Raw genomic sequence first — 11609 nt, forward strand, 5'->3', positions numbered from 1 at the left:
CTGGCAGCTTGTTCCACGGATCCGCAACCCGGACGGAGAAAACTCCTCTCCTTCGATTGAGATGAAATCGTCGCAGGTAGAGCTTTTCGGAATGACCTCGCAGCCGACGCTCTGGAGCAGGAGTGAAGAACAGCTCTTTCGAGAGGTTACACTTTCCGCTTATGATGCTGTGGGCGAGAATGATATCACCACGGCGGCCGGCGCGTTTTCTAGAGAATAAAGGTCGAGCGTCCTCAGCCTTCTTCATAGGACAAATTTTTGAGACATGAACCATGCGGGTAGCCAGCCTCTGGACTCTTTCGAGATGCTGTATGTCTTTGAGGAGATAAGGAGAAGAGGCTTGAATCCCGTATTCCAATATGGGTCTCACCAGCGTGACATAGAGGGTAGGAATATGGCTGCTGTGTGAGCATTCCGAATGACCGTCGAATCAAGAACAGAATTCCGCGTGCTTTGTTAGCAGCATGGACGCACTGGACCGAAGGCGAAAAGGAGGAATCCACCAAGATACCCAGGTCCTTTACCTGATCGGTCCTCTCCAGCAGCAGACGACCCGGCTCGAAATCAAGTTGAGTTGCAGGAGGAGAGCCAACAGGCAGATGACAGCACTTTGACACGTTCAGACACAGGTCCCATTCGTTAGACCACCTCCAAATTTGGTGGAAATGAAGTGTTTTGCTCAAGAACACAACGCGTCGCCCGCTCCAGGAATCGAAACCACATTTTTACGATCATGGTGCTGACACCCTAACCACTAGGCCATACACCTCCACAAATAATGCGCCCTTTTAAAGCCTAGCTAGGTTCATGGGCCCGGTTTCCTGGTTTCAATGGCGTATGTGCTCCCCAGCTAGATGGGACGTCAGTCCATCGCAACGTTACTCATTTTCGCCAGCTGAAAGGACTGGAGCAACGTAAAATGAAGTGTTCTGCTCAAGAACACAACGCGTCGCCCGGTCCAGGAATCGAAACCACATTCTTACGATCATGATGCTGACATCCTAACCACTAAGCCACGCATGCATGATGGTATTAGAGAGAAGCGCCTCATTAACAATTGTCTATAAGCTAATTAACATGAAAGTGTATGCTAAATTTTATAGATGTGTATGTGGGTGTGTGAGTGTGTGTGTGTGTGTGCATGTGCTTGTGCGTGTAAATATATGTATATGTGCATTAGCATTCAGTCGGTTACGACGACGAGGGTTCAAGTTGATGTGATCAATGGAACAGCCTGCTCGTGAAATTAACGTGCAAGTGGCTGAGCACTCCACAGACACGTGTACCTTTAACGTAGTTCTTGGGGCATATTCAGGATGACACAGCATGTGACAAGCCTGGCCCTTTGAAATACAGGTATAACAGAAACAGGAAGATGGAGTGAGAGAAAGTTGCGGTGAAAGAGTACAGCAGAGTTCGCCACCACCCGCTGCCGGAGCCTTGTGGAGCTCTAGGTGTTCTCGGTCGATAGACATTCACAACGCCAGGTCTGGGAATGGAAACCGCGATCCTACGACCGCGGGTCCGCTGCCCTAACCACTGGGCCATTATGATACGCAAGCACATTATATATATATATATATACTATATATATAATAATATATATATATATATATATATATATATATATATATATATATATATATATATATATATATATACACTCAACTAATAAGGGCGAGAAAATTGGATACTAATTTAATAGTACCATCAATTTAACACCAAGTGGCTTATGCGGTTGAGTAAATTGTATTCTAGACAAATTCAGCCGAGGAGCTACAGATATGATATGTGAGTAAAATTACATAATTTATTAATAGTGAAACAATTGTCCTGAATTAATCTGCATTTTTGTTATTTTTTATTTGCCCTGTTCGTTTACGCTAATAGTTGTGCTAACTTTCATCGGAAACAATTCTTCGTGGCTGAAACCGTAGCGGATCTATTTTTAGTGCTAGAGTCGACCACTTAGTGGTCACTCTCTTATATCTACTATATATATATATACAACAATTTAGATTCAAATGAATATGGTACTTAATTAAGATGCACCAAAATTTTGTATGGTCTTATCCATAAAAATTTGCGGGGTGATTATAATCAAAAATAAGCAACAAGAACGATTCCGGTAATTTAGTACAATTGTTTCATACTACAACATTTTATTAAAAGCTGTAAATATTACAGCAGATTTAAGATGCTGAGTACTCTTCAGCTAATTTATATAGGTTTTCCAATAATATAAAAGCTTTCAAATCAAGTAATAACATTTTAGGGAATGTAAATATACAGATAAAGATGTAGATATAAATTTTAGGAACGTTTGAGGTTTTGTGGCTCAGATGCGAACTGACCAAAACTCTGCTTGTAACTGACTGCTATAAGGAATTTCTTTAGTTATAGGGATTAGGGTAAGGGAAGGTAAGGAATTCAAGTTAGTTGTAGAAAGAGGAGGAATTCAGAATACAGAAAGGGAATTTAGGTTGTCACTAGAACAAAAAGCCAATTTATCTATGTGGTGAGAAGAAAACTAGGTCAGTGTCGAAAGGTCATTAAATTCTTTTACAAAGGGTAAGGGAAACAAAACTATCACTTAATTTTTAGTAGGTATCGTATTTTATAACTGGGGGATTAGCATTAAATTTTAAAATTAGATTATATTTAGGGAAAGTACCAATTTCAAGATTACAGTGAAGTTTTTCTAGTCGACTATGAAAGTAAATTAAAGGTTAGTATTGTGTATTTCATATTATTATTATATTAAAAAGTTAAAGTTTGAAAATAATTGTGTATAATGTATATATATATATATCTATATATATATATATATATATATATATATATATATATATATGATGTATAATATATATATGATGTATGATTGTATGTTATGTATCTATCGTCTGTCTATCTACGCAAGCACACTTGCATATATACAGATGCAAATATGTTTTATATATGAGCATACACGCACGTGCAGAGATACTTGGCTTAGTGGTTGGGGTGTTACATTTCTGATCGTAAGGTTGTGCTTACGATGTTTACGGTGATGCGTTGTATTCTTGAGAGAACTACTTCATTTTAGTTGCCGCAGTCCGCTCAGCTCGCAGAAATGAGTAATCCCGCGACGTATCGTCGTCTTGTCCATAGAATCCGGGTAACTGGCCATATGAGACTGTGATTCGAGAAGGACCATTGATCCGTTCATCAATTTATACAGGGTTGGCCAGAAGTCACCCGGCAGTATCAAAATTCCATACATTCTATATGTAATTCTGTATTGACACTAATGGGTAATGTGTCACTCAAGAAGGACCTCAGTTTGAGCAATTTTCATGATGATTCATATTTAGATGCCTTTATTGAATTCATTCCGTTGTTAAACATAAATATATCTTGGAAATAAATGGTTTTGATTTCCTGTCAGATGATGTAGCCAAACCTGTATGCTTTCGTATTTGAATGTTTCTCTGTGTGAGAATGTCTCAATGTTGAAATGAATAAATATTTCTTTATATTTTGACGTATCCACATATACATTTGCGCATACAGGTTACATACATAAACATAGATACATGTATGTGTGTGCTTAATACATCTAGAGCTCCTGCATCCACATGTAGATAGAGACAGACAGACAGATACATTGAGAGAGAGAGAGAGAGAAAGAGAGAGAGAGAGAGAGACGCAGGCGTTGTGCTTCCTACATGATTCCGATTTCAGTCCTACTTCCTGGCTCTTTAGGTAAGTGTTTTCTATTATAGCCTCGGGCCGACCAAAGCCTTGTGACTTTGGTAGACAAAACCTGAAAGAAGCCAGTCATATATACGTGTGTCTGTATTATCGTTGTGTTTGTAACTCACCACCCGCTTGTTAATTGGAGTTGGCTTGTTTAAGTCCCTGTAACTTAAAGGTTTGGGAAGAAGAGAAAGAATTAATACTAAATCTATAAAAAAAAACATTGGGGTCAATTTGTTCGCCTAAGCCCTTTAATGCGATGCCCCAGCATGGTACTAGTCTAATGACTGAAGCACTAGATAGATAGATAGATAGATAGATAGATAGATAGATAGATAGATAGATAGATAGATAGATAGATAGATAGATAGATAGATAGATAGATAGATAGATGTACATCTTTTTTCCGTGTTCGTCCCTTCGTGTATTTCACGTTCTTTATATATAAATTTTTATTCTTATATATATATATATATATATATATATATATATATATGTGGTGTGTGTGTGTGTTGTGTGTGTGTGTGTGTGTGTGTGCGTGTGTGTATACACACACACACAATGCTCTATTTATAAACATAGATAAACAGAAAAAATAGCTACCTACCCTATCTATCTATCTAGATAGATAGATAGATAGATAGATAGATATGTTTCTTTATTAGCCACACAGGGCTGCACACAGATAGAACAAATTACAAGGTAGAGCTTTTCTTTTGAAGGTATTAAAAAAAAAAAAAAAAAAAAAAAAAAAGGAAGGGGGAGGTTCGATCAAAAGGGATCGTAAAAGGAGAGAAAGAGGACAAAAGTAAGGGGGGTTAAAAAAAAAAAAAAAAAAAAAAAGGGGGGAGAGGAAAAAAAAAAATGATCAATAGGGATCGTTATCACAGAAATGTCAATATGAAGTGTAAAGGGGAGGACAGGTGAGGTTTACCCGTGGAAAGAAAAGCCTGCGGAAAAGACCACGGTAACCTCGGTCAATGAAGTCACATTTTATATTTCTATTTTTTTTTTTTTTTTTTTGCAAATAAGCAACTCTCTGTTTTCGATTTCTGGGTTCATAGGACTATGCTCAAGGTGGCTTCGTCATTCATACGTGCCATTCTTGCTACATTCACCCATCTTTTTTTAAAACATTCGCTAGACAAAACTTGCCTCTCTACTCTCACTTTCCTTTTCAAGTGGTACTTGAAGAAGTTGATGAGAGATTGACCAGAGAGGAAAGTGTTTGTCTCCAATCCTTTCAGACGCGTCCACCAGATACATTCTTTCGCCATAGCCACAAGGATGATGAAAATAGCTCTTCCTTCCCGTTTGAAGGAAGGAGGCGTGACAATATTGACGATAGACTCAGCTGATAAACCGACTCGTCCCACACGTGACAGCAGTTGTTCGACACAAGCCCACAGGTCGGAAATTGTTGGACACTGAACGAGTGCGTGCAGAACGGTTTCGTCGCTCTGACCGCATCTCGGGCAGGTCGGCCCCGTGTTTCTCGAGCCGTGTCTGTAGAGCTTATCCCGAACGGGTAGCGCTTCTCGGTAGCACTGCCAGGCCAGGGATCTCTGGAAGTTGTCCATGGGCCCTGGCCCGAAAGTCGTCCCGAACAGGCGGGTCAGGTACTCCTCGTCGACGTCCAGGTTCGCCCCGAGCTCGTCGTCGTACCTCCCCTCCACTAAACCCCTATAGAATGCTTTGGTTGTGTTGAAGTCACTTAAGGTCGACCCAGGACGGCAGAGTTGCTTGAGAGCAACGCGACACTCGCGGTGCCATTCGCCCTTCCTCGGCCTCTTTTTGATCCACGACTGCAGTTCGGTCATGGAGACGAGCTGCGGGAAAGCGTGCCTCACAAACGGCGACCACACCTGTTCACCGTCGTCTACATAGAGCCAGAGATGTCGCAGTCTCAGCGCGTGTCTGCGCATCATCAACCACGGCATGCCCAGCCCTCCTTTTAACGGGTGTTGACAGCAAATGGATCGCCTGACCATCGGGACGCATCCTTTCCACAAGAAGCGAAAGAGGATGCGTTGTAGTTTGGTGATGGTAGGGTCGGGACAAGGTACGACGGTCAGGCGGTAGTAGATGACGGACGCGATGTACGTGTTCGCCACCTCCGCTCGACCTTTTAGGGACAGTTTCCTCTCGGCCCATTGCCGGGCGAGAGTGACCACCCTACTCGTTATCTCGTTCCAGTTCTTCTCCACTTGGAGGTCCGGACCAAACCAGACCCCGAGCAACTCAACCGGGCCGTCGGTCCAGCGTCCCACGACGGAGGCGCTGGTGGACGGCATGGGCTTGCTTCTCCAGGTGCCTAGTCGCAAGCCCACTGACTTTTCCCGGTTGATTTTCGCTCCTGTCACCGCTTCGTAGTTTTTCAAAGAAAGAAAGAAACATACATACATAATAAATACATACAAACGCACATGCATACATACATACACACACACTTACACACACATATATACATACATTCATACCTACATACATACATTCATACATACATATACATACATACACACACTTACACACACATATATGCATACGTACATAAATTCATAACTACATACATACATACATTCATTCATTCATACATACATACATACATACATACATACATACATTAATACATACATACATACATACATACATGCATACTTACATACATACATACTTACATACATGCATACTTACATACATACATACATACATACATACATACATACATACATACATACATACTTCCATACATGCATACTTACATACATACTTACATACATGCATACTTACATACATACATACTTACATACATTCATACTTACATACATACATACATGCATGCGTACATCAGTGTTAGTGAATATGGGTGGCTGTTTTTGTTTGTGTATGGGTGATTGTATGAATGTATGAAAGTATGTCTGTATGAATGTATGAAAGTATGTCTGCATGTACGTGTCTGTATATGCATACATGGTGGATAGAAGCTCTATAGATAGGAAGCAGCGTGTCTCAGAAAATGATTTGAAGAGAACTATCTTAATCAGACAAAATCATAGAAAATCAGGGAAAATCGGTCAAATCAGATGAAACCATTATTCTTGCTGGCACCAGTCAAACGATACGTCAACAACTACAATCGCAAAGATAGGCAAGAGAAAAATTTCAACACGGACACTTTGGAATGCAACGCATCTATCAATACAGGCTAATAATACTACAGAAGGAAAAACAGTAAAAATAGATTTAAACAACACACGTATTTATTGCTTAGCAACTGTTTTCTCCCGAGCTCTGGATATTGGCATGTTTTGTTTTGTTATTGTGTTGTTTTGTGTTTTGATATTTTTATTGCTTTTTTTGTTTTACTTTTTTCTGTTATTTTTTTTCTTTTTAAGGAGGAGGAAAGGGTCATATGGTCAAGTATTTATATATATATTCGTGTTTGTTCTTTACATTTCTTATCGTTTTTATTTATCGTTAGCGACAGACAGTCAGATAGAGAGACAGACAGATAAATAAATGGATAGATAGATAGATAGATAGATAAATAAAAAAAATTGATAGATAAATAGATAGATAGATAGATAGATAGATAGATAGATAGATAGATAGATAGATAGATAGATAGATAGATAGATAGATAGATAGATAGATAGATAGATAGATAGATAGATTTCTTTATTACCCACAAGGGGCTAAACACAGAGGGGACAAACAAGGACAGATAAACGGATTAAGTCGACCCCATTACATAACTGGTACTTAATTTATCGACCCCGAAAGGATGAAAGGCAAAAATCAACCTCGGCGGAAAGAGTCATGGCTACCGAATGAATCACACGATACGACAGTTCTGGATCGCAAATCTAACTAATCGAAGATCTGTGTTTTATCATGTCACTGTGCTGTTTTGTAAAACTTGATATCTTTTAAATACGCAAATTAAATCGTTGCATTTAACCATATAATAAAATAATTAAAAAAAAAAACAGAGATAAATTATCGTTAATGACATGTCTTCCAACAATATATGATACAGCTTAATTAGTGTTTGAGAGGCATGTTTCGCTAATAATGCGCAACACCTATATAAAATGTAACTTATAAAGTATTTCAGACTTTCTATAAGTCTATCGAGTGAATGTGCAAGAAGAGTAAACTTAGACGTAGGAGTGGTTGTGTGATAAGTAGCTTGCTTACGAACCACATGGTTCTGGGTTCAATCCTACTGCGTGGCACCTTGGGCAAGTGTCTTCTACTATAGCCTCGGGCCGACCAAAGCCTTGTGAGTAGATTTGGTAGACGGAAACTGAAAGAAGCCCGTCGTATATTTATATATATATGTGTGTGTGTGTGTGTTTGTGTGTGTGTGCGTGTGTGTGTGTGTGCGTGTGTGTGTGTGTGTGTGTGTGTGTATGTTTGTGTGTTTGTGTTTGTCCCCCCAACATCGCTTTACAACCGATGCTGGTGTGTTTACGTCCCCGTAACCTAGCGGTTCGGCAAAAGCGACCGATAGAATAAGTACTAGGCTTCCAAAGATTAAGTCCTGGGGTTGATTTGCTCGACTAAAGGCGGTGCTCCAGCATGGCCACAGTCAAATGACTGAAACAAGTAAAAGAGTAAAGAGTAAAGAGTTAAGATATACGGTGAAAATGGGAAAGAAATGGTGTTTTTTTTACTGCATAGCAAGAGCTTCTTCCGCTACTATGCTGAATTATATAGTTTTATATAAGATCTAGATGATCCGCTTATAGATACTGCAGTGCTTTTGCGGCTAGTGGGTGTGCTAAAATAATACTCTGTGTAATTGAAGTTTAGTCAGCCGTAAGAACAATGTTTCTCATTCACCTTGTTTGGCTGATACATAGACGACACGTAAAGAAAATGTTCTTAAACTGTGCCTGTGATCCAACGCAAGCAATGACACATTCGGCTTAGTAATATATTTTATGTAGTGGAGGCGCAATGGTCCAGTGGTTAGGGCAGCGGACTCGCGGTCGTAGGATCGCGGTTTCGACTCCCACACCGGGCGTTGTGAGTGTTTATTGAGCGAAAACACCTAAAAGCTCCACGAGGCTCCGGCAGAGATGGTGGTGATCCCTGCTGTACTCTTTCACCACAACTTTCTCTCACTCTTACTTCCTGTTTCTGTTGTACCTGTATTTCAAAGGGCCGGCCTTGTCACTCTCTGTGTCACGCTGAATATCCCCGAGAACTACGTCAAGGGTGCACGTGTCTGTGGAGTGCTCAGCCACTTACACGTTAATTTCACGAGCAGGCTGTTCCGTTGGTCGGATCAACCGGAACCCTCATCGTCGTAACCGACGGAGTGCTTCCATATTTTATGTGGAGGCGCGTGGCTTAGTAGTTAGGGTGTGATCGCGAGATTGTGGTTTCGATTACTGGACCAAGCAACGCGCTGTGTTCTTGAGCAAAACACTTCATTTCACGTTCCTCCAGTCCTTTCAGCTGGCGAAAATGAGTAACGCTGTGATGGACTGGCGTCCCGTCCAGCTGGGGAACACATACGCCATAGAAACCAGGAAACCGGGCCGATGATCCTGGCTAGACTTTAAAAGGGCGTATTTATTTTAATATATTTTATATCTTACGTCATGATTTTTTTTCTTTTATCTTTTAATTGTTTCAGTCACTAAACTGCGGTCATGCTGGGGCACCGCCTTGAGGAATTGTAGTCAAACGAATCGACTCCAGTACTCGTTTTTTTTTTAATCTGGAACTTATTCTACCAGTCTTTTTTGCCGACCGGGACATAAACACAAAAACACCGGTTGTCAAGTGATGTTCAGGGGCAAAGACACACACACATATATGCACAAATATATGTATGTATACAATGGGCTTCTTTCGGTTTCCGTTTGCCAAATCCACTCACAAGGCTTTGGTCGTCCCGAAGCTTTAGTAGAAGAAACTTGCCCAAAGTACCACGCAGTGGGACTGAACCCGGAACCATATCGTTGGGAAGCAAACTTCTAACAACATAGCTACGCTTGAGCCTGAAGCATAGAATACCGCATAGTTTATTTAAATCTTATTTTGTCATTACTGTTGTTTCTATCAATATTGCTATTGTAATTGTAACTGTTGCGGTTGGGATATCTATTATGCATTTATACGCTTCAGGATATGCTTCAAATTAATTATGCAACCATAATATGAATGAGTGCTCCACAGTTATTTGCAGCTTAATTGGATTAAATACAGCAAAGCCTGATAGACTTTTCCATCACCACTTCACTTTTTCCTAGATTCAAGGTACTCCTATTCGGCACTGTTTTGCAGAACATCCACTACTTTGTGTGAGATCTATACAGTAAAAAAAAGGAAGTTATGTCCTGAACACAAGTTAATTACTCATCAGTTAGAGAGAGGCAGTTAGGAAAGATGGCAGAATCGTTAACACGCCAGGCAAAATACTTAGCGACATTTCGTCTTTTTACATTCTGAGTTCTAATTCCGCCAAAGTCAACTTTGCCTTTCCTCCTTTTGGGATCGATAAAATAAGTACCAGACATATACGATATACCAGACATAATCGATATAATCGACTTACACCCACCCCTGAAATTTCAGCCCTTTTGCCAAGATTTCAAACGAATTATATAGAGATACTAGTATTTACAACGATGAACTTCACCTCTGAGCTACTAAAATTAACAGCTTAATATTTCTCAAAATTCGGATTGCTGTCTTAATAATTGAATGAGGTAATTTACATTAAATACACACATTAAACAGCTTCTTTGCGATGAATGCTGTGGTTGATGCGCTCAGCAATTAAGTATAAGGAAGTTCCAAGCAAACAGTTTTTACTTTACTTGGTAAAAATGTTATCGCCTCAGATCTGGAAAAGTTGGAATAATTCGATTTGTTTTAGATAATTTTAACTGAAACATTATTAAATATTAATTGGCATTCCACCGGCCAAAGATGAGGGTTTCAGTTGATCCGATCAAGGGAAGAGCTTATAAATGGAATTAAGGTGGAAGTCGCTGACCACTGCATAGACAAGCTTACACTTTAAGTAGTTCTTAAGGGGGGAGATTCAGCTTGACTCAGAATGTGACAAGTTGGACCCTTTGAAATACAGGTACTGCTCATTTTTGCCAGCCGCGTGGAGTAAAACAACGTGCAATAAAATTTCTTGCTCAAGGATAGAACGACTACCCTAACCACTAAGCCACGCACCTCCACTTAAACATTAAATGGTATGTATATAACTAAGGGTTTTTATGAAAGAGGGTAGAAGGGATAGGACAGAGACGGAGAGAAAGAGATGAAAACTAGCGGAAGAGGGAGAGAGTGAGAGGAAGAAATGAAAGTAGTGAAATCAAAATGAGATAATTACATCGCCGGTGATTTCATCGTACTGTAATTGCATATGGAATCAATTAATTAATATGATAAATAAATCTTCGACAGTTTCAGCGACGTACTTTTTATTCGCAGAGTACATATATCACTAAATAAATGAAGTTGATTTTGCGGGGAAATTACGTGGCATTTTATTAACAATTCAAAGGAGAAGATTCAGAGACAAAACGTTATTAATATCAAATTTGTATATGTATGTATGTATGTATGTATGTATGTATGTATGTGAAAAAGAAGAAAAACAAGGAAATGTTGATTTTGATTTTGAAAATAGAATCACAAAAATGCAGTGAAGAGCTAACATTATTTCAAATTGAGGAAAGAAAAAAAAACATTCTAGAAATTATGAGAAGCGCCTCTTAAATTATCTAGTTCCCACAATTTTTATATCCATTGTCAATGCGTTGAATTCTAGGTGCACTGACTTTGTGCATCTCTTTTACAATGTGGAATTTCTGCACCAGCCTTATATATAT

Source organism: Octopus sinensis, linkage group LG12 (genome assembly GCF_006345805.1).
Source record: "Octopus sinensis linkage group LG12, ASM634580v1, whole genome shotgun sequence".
Lineage (NCBI taxonomy): Eukaryota > Metazoa > Mollusca > Cephalopoda > Octopoda > Octopodidae > Octopus > Octopus sinensis.